Source organism: Stegostoma tigrinum, chromosome 30 (assembly GCF_030684315.1).
Source record: "Stegostoma tigrinum isolate sSteTig4 chromosome 30, sSteTig4.hap1, whole genome shotgun sequence".
Taxonomy (NCBI): Eukaryota; Metazoa; Chordata; class Chondrichthyes; order Orectolobiformes; family Stegostomatidae; genus Stegostoma; species Stegostoma tigrinum.
The window spans coordinates 27,715,536-27,729,923 of record NC_081383.1 but is presented as its reverse complement, the minus strand read 5'-3'; the positions used below and the strand labels follow the sequence as shown (position 1 = coordinate 27,729,923).

Sequence of the window (14,388 nt, the reverse complement as noted above, 5' to 3'; positions counted from 1 at the left end):
TACCACATTGGCAGATGTGCAGGTGAACCTCTGCTTAATGTGGAATGTCATCTTGGGGCCTGGGATAGGGGTGAGGGAGGAAGTGTGGGGGCAAGTGTAGCATTTCCTGCGGTTGCAGGGGAAGGTGCCGGGTGTGGTGGGGCTGGAGGGCAGTGTGGAGCGAACAAGGGAGTCACGGAGAGAGTGGTCTCTCCGGAAAGCAGACAGGGGTGAGGATGGAAAAATGTCTTGTGTGGTGGGGTCGGATCGTAGATGGCGGAAGTGTTGGAGGATGATGCGTTGTATCCGGAGGTTGGTGGGGTGGTGTGTGAGAACGAGGGGGATCCTCTTTGGGCGGTTGTGGCAGGGGCGGGGTGTGAGGGATGTGTTGCGGGAAATACGGGAGACGCGGTCAAGGGCGTTCTCGATCACTGTGGGGGGAAAGTTGCAGTCCTTGAAGAACTTGGACATCTGGGATGTGCGGGAGTGGAATGTCTTGTCGTGGGAGCAGATGCGGCGGAGGCGGAGGAATTGGGAATAGGGGATGGAATTTTTACAGGAGGGTGGGTGGGAGGAGGTGTATTCTAGGTAGCTGTGGGAGTCGGTGGGCTTGAAATGGACATCAGTTACAAGCTGGTTGCCTGAGATGGAGACTGAGAGGTCCAGGAAGGTGAGGGATGTGCTGGATCCCCCCACAGTGATCAAGAACGCCCTTGACCGCGTCTCCCGTATTTCCCGCAACACATCCCTCACACCCCGCCCCCGCCACAACCGCCCAAAGAGGATCCCCCTCGTTCTCACACACCACCCCACCAACTTCCGGATACAACGCATCATCCTCCAACACTTCCGCCATCTACGATCCGACCCCACCACACAAGACATTTTTCCATCCTCACCCCTGTCTGCTTTCCGGAGAGACCACTCTCTCCGTGACTCCCTTGTTCGCTCCACACTGCCCTCCAGCCCCACCACACCCGGCACCTTCCCCTGCAACCGCAGGAAATGCTACACTTGCCCCCACACCTCCTCCCTCACCCCTATCCCAGGCCCCAAAGATGACATTCCACATTAAGCAGAGGTTCACCTGCACATCTGCCAATGTGGTATACTGCATCCACTGTACCCGGTGTGGCTTCCTCTACATTGGGGAAACCAAGCGGAGGCTTGGGGACCGCTTTGCAGAACACCTCCGCTCAGTTCGCAACAAACAACTGCACCTCCCAGTCGCAAACCATTTCTACTCCCCCTCCCATTCTTTAGATGACATGTCCATCATGGGCCTCCTGCAGTGCCACAATGATGCCACCCGAAGGTTGCAGGAACAGCAACTCATATTCCGCCTGGGAACCCTGCAGCCATATGGTATCAATGTGGACTTCACCAGTTTCAAAATCTCCCCTTCCCCCACCGCATCCCTAAACCAGCCCAGTTCGTCCCCTCCCCCCACTGCACCACACAACCAGCCCAGCTCTTCCCCTCCACCCACTGCATCCCAAAACCAGTCCAACCTGTCTCTGCCTCCCTAACCTGTTCTTCCTCTCACCCATCCCTTCCTCCCACCCCAAGCCACACCCCCATCTACCTACTAACCTCATCCCACCTCCTTGACCTGTCCGTCTTCCCTGGACTGACCTATCCCCTCCCTACCTCCCCACCTATACTCTCTCCACCTATCTTCTTTTCTCTCCATCTTCGGTCCGCCTCCCCCTCTCTCCCTATTTATTCCAGAACCTTCACCCCATCCCCCTCTCTGATGAAGGGTCTAGGCCCAAAACGTCAGCTTTTGTGCTCCTGAGATGCTGCTTGGCCTGCTGTGTTCATCCAGCCTCACATTTTATTATCTTGGATTCTCCAGCATCTGCAGTTCCCATTATCTCTGCCTTTTAAATGGTATGTTTTTGGCCTCCACCACTTCCTCTGGCACTTCGTTCCATATATGCACCACACACTGCGTGAATATACTGCCCCTTAGGTCCGTCTTAAATCTTTCTCGTCTCACCTGAAACCTATGCCCTCAAGTTTCGGGTTTCCCCCACCCCAGGGAAAAGATCTTAACTATTCACCCTATCCATGACACTCATGATTTTATAAACCTCTACAAAAGGTCAGCCCTCAGCCTCTAATGCTCCAGGGAAAATAGCCCCAGCCTATTCAGCCTCTCCTCATCGCTGAATCCCTCCAACCCTGGCAACATCCTTGTAAATCTTTTCTGAGCCCTTTCAAGTTTCAGAACATTTTTCCTACAGCGCTTACCAGAATTGAACACAGTATTCCTAAAGTAGCCTAATCAACATCCTGTCTAGCCACAAGATGACCTCCCAACTACTATATTCAATGTACTGACCAATAAAGGCAAGCAAACCAAATGCCTTCTTCACTATACTATCTATCAGTGACTGAAGCAGCTGAAGGCTGGGTTTAGGACACGACCCTGAGTAACTGTAACAGCGATGACATTGCACTGAGACAATCGATCCCATCCGATCACAGTATCTTTGTGCTCGGTATGACTCCAACCAAGGGACAGTTTCTCCCAATTCCCACTGACTTCAAAGACACTAGGGCTCCTTGATACCAAGATCACTGTCATGTTAACTCAGGAGTTCTGCCTTTTTGTCCATGTTTAGACCAAGGCTGTAATGAGGTCAAGAGCTGCGTAGCCTTGGCAGAATCCAAACTGATCATGAGTGAACAAATTATCTCTTTCATGTACCACTTGACAGCACTGTTGACGACTATTCATCCAGTTGGCAAGAAGAATAACAAAAGCATTACTCATTAAATTACATTACTCATAAAAGATTACTATGCATGTACAGGAATTAATTAGGAAAGCCAATTATAAAACAATGGCCTGAATGCTTCCAATGTGAGCAGCAGAGCATCAGTTCTGAGCATTCCTCAAATTCATGGGTGTGAGAAAATCCTTTTGTTCTTTACAGTTGTGTTCTCTGAACTTATTAATGTGCACTTTGCACAATTCTCTAAATTTAGGAATGGAATCATTCTGTTCTCTGAAAGCTGCAGTGTGCCTCCATCTGTTCTCTGTAATCAGTTAATATTATCCTAAAGGCACAAAGGGCAATGACTATGTTAAATTTTATGGAAAGGATGATGCAAATTCTGGCAAATGAGACGAACAAATTATCCATTCCTGTTGGGGTGCTGGGTGCATACTGCCCTCGAAACTGGGCAAATGCTTAAGACAAATCACCAACAAGAAAGAAGACAGGCACATAAAAATTAAGAGTCAGTCCCTTTAGCTGCAATTAGCTTGCAGTCTTTACCCTGTTTTGGGAATACAGTTACAACTACAGTGGCTGAAATGTTTCAGTCATTACCTGTCTTAAGCACAGATTTCTCATTCATGAAGCAGAGGTAAGAAAATCCATTCCCAAAGAACCCCAATGGACATGACCTGTTGTGTAAACTAGTTTCTCTCCTTGCCTAGCAGCTTGCTCTTTGTGACCTTTTCTTTGTTGCCAACACATGTGACATGTGCATAAATTCTTTTATCAAGGTGGCATTTTGATACTTCTCAGAAGTATGTGCATGCATCTTGGAGCAACTTTTTGACTGTTATATGACCATGCAGTACCTAAAACAAGGACACCGCATGGTCTAATTTAATTCCTCACAGTCCCATAGTACTGTAGAGATAGCAAGAACCGCAGATGCTGGTGTCAGAGATAACAAAGTGCAGAGCTGGAGGAACACAGCAGGCCAGGCAGCATCAGAGAAACAAGAAATCTGACATTTTGGGTTTCTGAAGAAGGGCCCAACCCAAAACGTCAGCTTTCTTGTTCTTCTGATGCTGCCTGGCCTGCTGTGTTCCCCCAGCTCCACTGTGTTATCCCATAGTTATATAGTTGTTTTCTTTTTGCATTTAATATACTTTTCTAAACTTTTTGCCTTATTTTATCTCTTCCTTTACATTTTATGTTGAAGATGGCTATTTTGTTTTATACGTTGGAGTTTATATTTAACATAAAATTTTGAATGCTCACTTTTCAAGTTCCCTCCTGGGGTTTTCTACAGTCGTCCTTAATGAGGAACAAAAACAAAGTTGCTGGAGGAGCTCAGTAGGTCTGACAGCATCTGTGAAGGGAAAAACAGAGTCAACGTTTCGGATCTGGTGACCCTTCCTCAGAACTGTTCTGTTCTGAGGAAAGGTCATCAGATCCGATATGTTAACTCTGTTTTTCCCTTCACAAATGCTGCCAGACCTGCTGAGCTTCTCCAGCAACTTTGTTTTTATTCCTGATTTACAGCATCTGCAGTTTTTTCGGTTTTTAATTTAGTATTGTTCTTAATGAGGCCCAGACAAGTAAAAAATCTATTTTCTCACTATTTAGTACAAAGCAAAAATGAGCAGTCCCTGAGCATATGCTATGGAAAGTGCAGTTTTATTTTAAATACATGGTATCTATCATACTTTGAAAAACAAACAAAATTTATAACTTCATCATACTCTTAAATGTACCTTGAAAGCATCGGGAAAATGAAGCGGATAGACAGAACTATAAAATCCATCTTTGGTTAGGAAAACATATCTCCTAAAACAGCAAGATCGAAAAGATAATATTAACAATCCATTAATTGTACAATGACTTATGTATAGTTTCAGGATACAGCTTGCACAAATTACTTCTCCAATCACTAAATTTAATTAAGCACTCCTTGTTGAAATTCAGAACCAAACAGAACACAAAAGGTTCACAAGGGCAGTGAAGATACAAATAAGAGAAGCAAAGACAGATTTAGAAAAGGCTGGCAGTTAATAGAACAGTAAAAAAATTCAGTCTTCTACTAGCACATCAATAATAAAAGGAGGGCAGAATTGATTATGATCCACAAGAGGGGATATATACATACAGGCAAGAGGCTTGCCTGAGCTAATTAATATTTTGCAGCTGTCTTAACCTATGAGGCAGATGCTACCCAGACCATGGTGGCAAAAAAAGAATCAGACACTATAAAAGGTTTATAATTAATGAGGAGAGATTGAATAAGCAGTCAGTACTTAAAGATGACAAGGCACAAGGATGAATGAGATGCATTCAGTATAGTAAAGGATGTGAGAGTGGAAATTGTAGTGGCACTGGCAATAATATTTATGTCTTTGCTAGATTCAGTGATGGTGCCAGAGGACTGGAGAATTGTGAATATTATGCTTTTGTTCAAAACAGATTGTACACACAGGCCTGGCAATTACAAATAGTTTACCTAACTTCAGTGGAGAGGAAACATCCAGAAACAGTTATTCAGGATAATAAAAATTATCACATAGAAAAAATGTGAGTTAACTCTGACAGATCAGCATAGATTTGTTAAGGGAAAATTGCATATAACTAATTTGCTATAATGTTTTCAAGAGGTAACACAATTGATAAGGGAAAGGTTTTTGGTATGGTGTCCATGGACTTTGAAAAAACGTGATACAATGCTACACAATACATCTGAGGTTGGAAGGTTGAAGGTCAGAGAATAGAAGGGACAGTAGCAATGTGCATAAAAAATTGGCTAAGTGATTGGAAACAGTGTAATGGTTAACGGGTAATTTTCAGTCTGGAGAAAGCTTTGTAATAGAATTCCCTTGACGTTGTTTTTGGGACCTAAGCTTTTCCTAAAAGATATGCAAGATCTATATCTTAGTGTGTCGGAGATAATTTTGAAGAGACATAGAGTTCAGAAGAATTGAAAACGATGAATAAATGATGATTTATTGTCACTAGTACTATCTTTGACCGTGTTGTTTATTGTGGTGACAGTTGAAGCTTTTCAGCGCAATCTGGAACCATTTGAATACCTCAAAAATAAAACAAATAATAAGACAAAACTGAAGGAAAGTCCAAGTTCAGGGGCGGCACGGTGGCTCAGTGGTTAGCACTGCAGCCTCACAGCGCCAGGGACCCGGGTTCGATTCCTGCCTCGAGCGACTGTCTGTGCGGAGTTTGCACATTCTCCCCGTGTCTGCGTGGGTTTCCTCCGGATGCTCCGGTTTCCTCCCACAGTCCAAAGATGTGCAGGTTAGGTGGATCGGCCATGCTAAATTGCTCGTAGTGTTCAGGGGTGTGTGGGTTATAAGGGGATGGGTCTAGGTGGGATGCTTCAAGGGGCGGTGTGGCCTTGTTGGGCCGAACGGCCTGTTTCCACATTGTAGGGAATCTAATCATAACGAAGTGTATAGCTAGATGAACACAGCAGGCCAAGCAGCATCTCAGGAGCACAAAAGCTGACGTTTCGGGCCGAGACCCTTCATCAGAGAGGGGGTTGGGGAGAGGGTTCTGAAATAAATAGGGAGAGAGGGGGAGGCGGACTGAAGATGGATAGAGGAGAAGATAGGTGGAGAGGAGAGTATAGGTGGGGGAGGTGGGGAGGAGATAGGTCAGTCCGGGGAGGATGGACAGGTCAAGGAGGCGGGATGAGGTTGGTGGGTGAGAACAGGTTAGGGAGGCGGGAACGAGCTGGGCTGGTTTTGTGATGCAGTGGGGAAGGGGGAGATTTTGAGGCTTGTGAAGTCCACATTGATACCATTGGGCTGCAGGGTTCCCAAGCGGAATATGAGTTCCTGTCTGCCCAGCTCATCCCCTCCCCCCACTGTATCACAAAACCAGCTCGGCTCGTCCCCGCCTCCCTAACCTGTACTTCCTCTCACCTGTCCCCTCCACCCACCTCAAGCCGCACCTCCATTTCCCACCTACCAACCTCATCCCGCCTTCTTGACATGTCCGTCCTCCCTGGACTGACCTATCCCCTCCCCACCTCTCCACCTATACTCTCCTCTCTACCTATCTTCTCCTCTATCCATCTTCGGTCCGCCTCCCCCTCTCTCCCTATTTAATTCAGAACCCTCTCCCCATCCCCCTCTCTGATGAAGGGGCTAGGCCCGAAACATCAGCTTTTGTGCTCCTGAGATGCTGCTTGGCCTGCTGTGTTCATCCAGCTACACACTTTGTATTCTTGGATTCTCCCACATCTGCAGTTCCCATTATCTCTGAAGGGAAGTCCAGCTTTGTTCCACCATGAGTCCCGAGCCTGAGCGGGCTGACCAATGACACCCACACTGCCAACTGCGTCACCACACTAATGTCAGAGTCACCATCTCTTCGTCACTGAGCCGACCTTGCCAAAAGACATTGACAACTTGGTGTAATGGGCAGGCAAGTGGCAGATGAAGTTCAACGCAGAAAAGTGAGGTGATACACTTTGGTACAAAGCACATAGAGAGACCATATGAAATGAGGGGTACTATTCTTGACAGTATGCAGGAGCAAACAGACGTGTGTACATGGGCATAATTCATTAAGGGTGCTAGGGCAGGTAGAGAGGTCTATAAGAAGGCTTTTGTATTTGCATCTGTATTAATGAAGAATACACACACAGGGAGTCTATGCTGAACTTATGTCAGACACTGTAAACAAATGCAGCTGAGATTGAATGCAAGTCTCTGGAGTTTGATCAGTAAAGAGTTGAGTGAATGGAGAAGAAGGTGTTTATGTTTGACTGTGCATTCATCTTTCCTGTAGGAATTAGTTGTTGCTCTACGACAGGGAAGGAAACTGGGAGATAAGCCACAGCAGTCCTGCAACATCGAGTAAACTTGCCAGAACAGGTGAGTATTCATAATATTTCTATCACTTATAGTTTGTAGGTTTTTATTTATTTAGTGGTTGAGAAAAAGGACCATAGAATAATTAATATTATTTGATTTTAAGAGCAACCTAAGGGTTAATTTAAACAGTAAGTCGTGAAAGGAGAGCTCTAGGCCACAGTATGCCTCCTCCTGCTCTGTTTGGGAAGTCAGTCACAATTCCAGTGTCCAGGCCTAGAATATGCAAAGGAAAGGTCTCCAGCTACAGCTTTTGTAAGCCCACGCTTCAGAGCAGGAGCAGTGGCTTGGAACATTGTGGAGCATTCATGAATCTGAGTGTATGTGGTCACACAGCTGGCTAAGATTCCATAGGTAGGGAGGAAATGGATGACAAGCAGACAGAGATTAGGCAAGCAGTGCAGAAATCCTTTCTGGACATATCCCTACAAAATGGATATTCATCAACAGACAATAGACAATAGGTGCTGGAGTAGGCCATTCGGCCCTTCGAGCCCGAACCACCATTCATTATGATCATGGCTGATCATCCACAATCAGTATCCTGTTCCTGCCTTATCCCCATAACCCTTGATTCCACTATCTTTAAGAGCTCTGTCTGTCTCTTTCTTGAAAGCATCCAGAGAGTTGGCCTCCACTGCCTTCTGGGGCAGAGCATTCCATATATCCACCACTCGCTGGGTGAAGAAGTTTTTCCTCAACCCTGTTGTAAATGGCTTACCCCTTATTTTTAAGCTGTGTCCTCTGGTCCTGGACTCACCCATCAGCGGAAACATGCTTCCTGCCTCCACAGTGTACAATCCCATAATAATCTTATACGTCTCAATCAGATCCCCTCTCATCCTTCTAAACTCAAGAGTATACAAGCCCAGTCGCTCCAATCTTTCAACATATGATAGTCCCGCCATTCCGGGAATTGACCTTGTGAACCTACGCTGCACTCCCTCAATAGCAAGAATGTCCTTCCTCAAATTGGGAGACCCAGACTGCATACAATACTCCAGGTGCGGTCTCACCAGGGCCCTGTACAGCTGCAGAAGAACCTCTTTGCCCCTAAACTCAATTCCTCTTGTTATGAAGGCCAGCATGCTATTAGCTTTCTTCACAATCTGCTGTACCTGCATGCTTGCTTTCATTGACTGATGTACAAGAACACCTAGATCTCGTTGTGCTTCCCCTTTACCGAACTTGACTCCATTGAGATAGTAATCAGCCTTCCTTTTCTTGCCACCAAAGTGTATAACCACACATTTATCCACATTAAACTGCATCTGCCATGCATCTGTCCACTCACCTAGCCTGTCCAAGTCACTCTGTATTCTAATAACATCCTCCTCACATTTCACACTGCCACTCAACTTTGTGTCATCAGCAAATTTGCTAATATTACTTCTAATGCCTTCGTCTATATCATTAATATATATCGTAAACAGCTGCGGTCCCAACACCGAACCTTGTGGTACCCCACTCCTCACTGCCTGCCATTCCGAAAGGGACCGGTTTATCACTACTCTTTGCTTCCTGTCAGCCAGCCAATTTTCAATCCAACTCAGTATTTTGCTCCCAATACCATGTGCCCTAATTTTGTTCACCAATCTCCTGTGCAGCACTTTATCAAAGGCTTTCTGAAAGTCCAGGTACACGACATCCACTGGCTCTCCCTTATCCATCTTCATAGATACATCCTCAAAAAATTCCAGAAGATTAGTCAAGCATGTTTTCCCTTTCGTAAATCCATGCTGAGTCTGACCTATTCTGTTACTACTAGCCAAATGAGTCGTAATTTCATCTTTTAAAATTGACTCCAGCATCTTTCCCACCACTGACGTCAGGCTAACCGGTCTGTAATTTCCTGTTTTCTCTCTCCCTCCTTTCTTGAAAAGTGGGACAACATTTGCCACCCTCCAATCCGCAGGAACTGATCCTGAATCTATAGAACCTTGGAAAATAATTACCAATGCATCCACAATTTCTAATGCCACCTCCTTAAGTACCCTGGGATGCAGACCATCAGGTCCCAGGGACTTATCAGCCTTCAGACCTAACAGTCTATCCAATACCATTTCCTGCCTAATATAAATACCCTTCAGTTCGTCCATTACCCTTGGTCCTCCAGCCACTACTGCATCTGGGAGACTGCTTGTGTCTTCCCTGGTGAAGACAGATCCAAAGTACCTATTCAACTCATCTGCCATTTCCTTGTTCCCCATAATAAATTCACCCGTTTCTGACTTCAAGGGCCCAATTTTAGTTGTAACCATTTTTTTTTCTTTTCACATACCTAAAAAAGCTTTTACTATCCTCCTTTATATTTTTGGCCTGTTTTCCTTCATAGCTCATTTTTCCTCTGTGTATTGCTTTTTAGTTATCCGCTGTTGCTCTTTAAAAGCTTCCCAGTCCTCCAGCTTCCCACTCATCTTTGCGATGTTATACTTCTCTTTTATTTTTATACAGTCCTTAACTTCCCTCGTCAGCCACGGCTGACCCGCCTTCCCTTAGGATCTTTCTTCCTCTTTGGTATGAACTGATCCTGCACCTTCTGCATTATATCCAGAAATACCTGCCATTGTTGTTCCACTGCCATCCCTGCTAGGGTATTGTACCACTGAACTTTGGCCAGCTCCTCCCTCATAGCTCCATAGTTCCCTTTATTCAACTGTAATACTGACACTTCTGATTGTCCCTTCTCCCTCTCAAACTGCAGATTAAAACTTACCATATTATGGTCACTACCTCCTAATGGCTCCTTTACTTTGAGGTCCCTGATCAAGTCCGGTTCATTGCACAACACCTGATCCAGAATTGCCTCCTCCCTGGTAGGCTCCAGTACAAGCTGTTCTAAGAATCCATCTCGGAGGCACTCTACAAACTCCCTTTCTTGGGGTCCAGTACCATCCTGATTCTCCCAGTCTACCCGCATGTTGAAATCTCCCATAACAACTGTAGTGATACCTTTGTGACAGGCCAATTTCACTTCTTGATTCAACCTGCACCCTACCTCCTGACTACTGTTTGGGGGCCTGTAGATAACTCCCATTAGGGTCTTTCTACCCTTAGAATTTCTCAGCTCTATCCATACTGACTCTACATCTCCTGACTCTATGTCCCCCCTTGCAAGGGACTGAATATCCTTCCTCACCAACAGCGCTACCCCACCCCCTCTGCCCACCAGATAATCCTTTCGATAGCACGTATAGCCTTGAATATTCATTTCCCAGGCCCTGTCCACTTGAAGCCACGTCTCAGTTATCCCCACAACATCATACTTGCCAACTTCCAACTGAGCCTCAAGCTCATCCACCTTATTTCTTATGCTTCGTGCATTCATATATAATATTTTTAATTTGTTTCTCCCCTCACCCTTCCTATCAATCCCCATACTGTACGATCCCTTCTTGAGTTTTCTGCTCCGTTGATTCTGTTGTCCTTCTTAACCTCTCTTATTCTCACTTTCCCTTTAACTTCATTCTTAAATTTCCAGTTTGGCCCCTCCCCCCCCATTACTTAGTTTAAACACACCTGTGTTGCAGTGGCAAACCTGCCCTCCAGAAAGCTGGTCCCCAGATTATTAAGATGCAAACCATCCCTCCTGTACAATTTATTCTTACCCCAAAACATACCCCAGGGATCCAAGAATTTAAATCCTTGCTTCCAACACCAGTCCCTCAGCCACATGTTCAGGTCCATTATCTCTCTGTTCCTGCCCTCTCCAGCCCGAGGAACTGGAAGCAAACCAGAGATAACCACCCTGGAAGTCCTGCTTTTCAGCCTTCTTCCAAGTTCTCTGAAGTGCCGCTGTAGAATGCTCCTCCTTTTCTTCCCGACATCATTAGTGCCGACATGCACCACCACCTCTGGTTACTGTTGGGGGTGAAACAGCAATAGCCAAGTTTGTTCCATCATAGTTGGTTCTGCTGCACAAGAGAGGAGGAACAAGTGCAAAAGGCTATGGCAACAGAGGATTCAATTGTAAGGGGAACAGACAGACACTTCTGTGGCCACAAGTGAGACTCCAGGATCTTATGTGATCTCCCAGGTGTTAGGCTCAAGGAAGTCTCAGAGCAGCTACAGGAAATCCTGAAAGCAGGATAAAAGGAATTAGGAAGCATAGTAAAAGTAAGATCTCAAAAAGTGGTGGCCTCAGGATTGCTAACAGTGCTGATCAGAACTGAAATAGGACAATATGTCATATATATACACAGCTGGATAAATGGTGCAAGGGGGAAAGTTTCAGATTCTTTTGGCTTTGGGGCCAATTCTGTAGGAGGTCGGTTCAGTCCAAACTGTATGGATCGCTCCTGGACTGATGTCCTAAGGGAAGTACTTGCTACTGCAGATGGACAGGGTTTAAATTTAAAAAGCAGGGAGATAAGAACCTAAACAGAGAAAGGTAGAATGGGGTAAAAAGAAAGGCAAAAATTGAGAATAAAACAGAAATCAGAAATAAGTGATAGGCAGAGAATTCAAGCTACAGTGCTAAATAATGTGAATTTGATTAAAAACGTTGAGAAGACAAGACTTAAGGTATTGTGTCTTAATAAACAGAGCATTTTCAATAAAGTAGATGAATGAGTCATGCAGTTAAATATACATGATACTGATACATGAACAAAAGCAGAAGTTGTCTGAAAAGCTCAGCAGGTCTGGCAGCACCTGTGAAGAGCAAGTCACAGTTAACATTTCGGATCCAGTGACCCTTCCTCAGAATTGATGGTAGCTGAGAAAATGTTGGCTTATATGCAGAAAATAGGGAGGGGGTGGGGTAGGGAGTAAATGATAGGATCAAGCCCAAAGAGAGAGACAAGCAGTTGGATAGGCAAAGGAGTTGACAACAATCTGACTGGGAGGGTGAATAGTTGTGAATGGGAACTGTTAGTGACTAACAATAGGTAGTGTGTAATGGCAGGCTATGTGAAAACAAGGCCTGGATTGTGTGTTTCAACTTAGAGTCATAGACTTATACAGCACAAAACAGACCCTTCGGTCCATCCAGTGCATGCTGAACATACTCCCAAATTAAATTAGACCCACCTGCCTCCTTCTGGCCCACATCCCTCCCAAGCTTTCCTATTCTTGTACCTATCCAAATGTCTTTTAAACATTGTAATTGTATCCAAATCCATCACTCTCTCAGAAAGTTCATTCCGGACATGAACCACCCTCTGCGTAAAAAAATTTGCTCCTCATGTCTTTTTTAAATCTCTCTCTTCTCAGCTTAAAAATATTCCCCCTTATCTTGAAATCACCCGTCCTGCAGCAAAGGCAGCTCCCACTAACTCTGTCTATATCTCAGTATTTTATAAATTTCTATCAGTGGTTTCTTAACCTCCTATGCTCCAGTAAAAACTGTCCCAGCCTATTCAGCCTTTCTTCATAGCTCAAACCTTCCTTATTCAGCAACATCCTGGTAAATCTCTTCTGAACCCTCTCCAGCTTAATAATATCGTTCCTATGACCAGAACTGGCCACAGTATTCCGGAAAAGGACTCACTAATAAGGCATGGGACAGTTTAGGCCCTAAAATTTTTGAATTCAGAGGGGCTGCAAGGTCCCCAAGTGGAAAATGAGCTATTGTTCTTCCAGCTTACATGGAGCATCACTGGAACACTGTAGCAAGCCAGATAAAGAGATGTTGACCAGATAAGAAGGTAGTGTGTTAAAAGTGGCAGGCAACAGGTAGCTCAGGGGCTTTTCTGTGAGCAAAACATAGATGTTCTACAAAGCAGTTACCCAGTTTACGCTTCATTTCCCCAGTGTAGAACAGACCACATTGTGTGCAGCGAATGCAGTAAATTAGACTCTGGGAAGTGCAGGTGAAGTGTTGCTTCACCTGGAAGGTATGCTTGGGCCCTTAGATAGTGATAGTGGAGGAAGTAAATGGCAGGTGTTGCTCCTTCACCGGTTGCAGGACAAGGTGCAGTGGGGCTGTGGGGTGGTGTTGGGAGTGAAGGAAGAGTAGACCACGGTGTCCTAGATGGAATTATCCCTGCGGAAAGCAGACAAGGAAGGGGATGGGAATATGGTATCTGGTGGTGGAATCTCGCTGGAGGTGGCAGAAATGGCGTCTGATGATTTTCTGAATGAGGAGGCTGGTGGAATGGCAAATAAGGATAAGGGGAACCCTATCGCTGTTGCAGGAGGGAAAAGAAGGGATGAGGATGAAAGTGCAGGAGATGCATCGGACTCAATTGAGGGCCCTCTCAACAGCGATGCTGCGGAATCTTCGGTTGAGGAAGAAGGTGGGCACATCAGAGGCTCCCTTGTTGAAGTTGGCCTCATCTGAGCACGGGTGATCCTAGGAGGATATTTTTCTTCACAGGTGCTGCCAGACCTGCTGAGCTTTTCTAGCAACTTCTGTTTTTGTTCCTGATTTATAGCATCCAAAGTTCTTTTGGTTTTGATAATGATACATTTGGGATTATGGAGCTATGAAGAAGGAAACTGAATAACCAGAGGTATTCAGTTTTTAGGAAGGTCAGATAAAGTGGAAAAAGAGATGGGATAGCATTGCACTTCCTCACGATAGTGAGGAAAGATATCAGTCCTGATGAAGTGGAATCTATACTGGTAGAGTTCAGAAACACCAAGGGACAGAAATGATAGGAGTGATTTATGGAAGCCCAAACTGTAGTGGTAAAGTTAGGGAAGGCATTGGACATGAAATTAGAGCCACAAGTAATAAGAGTACATCTGTAATTATGGGTGACTTTCATCTGCACATAGATTGTTACAGATTTAATTTGCCCAATGTCACAGAGGAGGAATTCCTGTTATGTGTAGAGATGGTTTTCTGG

General features: G+C 45.1%; 1 long non-coding RNA gene across 1 annotated transcript in view; it reads left to right on the top strand.

Annotated features, from left to right (window-relative positions):
• The window catches only part of LOC125466057 (uncharacterized), a 56,779-nt gene extending 49,177 nt beyond the window's left edge, over nt 1–7,602 (top strand). Inside the window, exon 3 of the long non-coding RNA XR_007250372.2 lies at nt 7,512–7,602. This is a non-coding gene — a long non-coding RNA (uncharacterized LOC125466057). The remainder of the gene's footprint in view (nt 1–7,511) is intronic.
• Nucleotides 7,603–14,388: the final 6,786 nt, after the last annotated feature.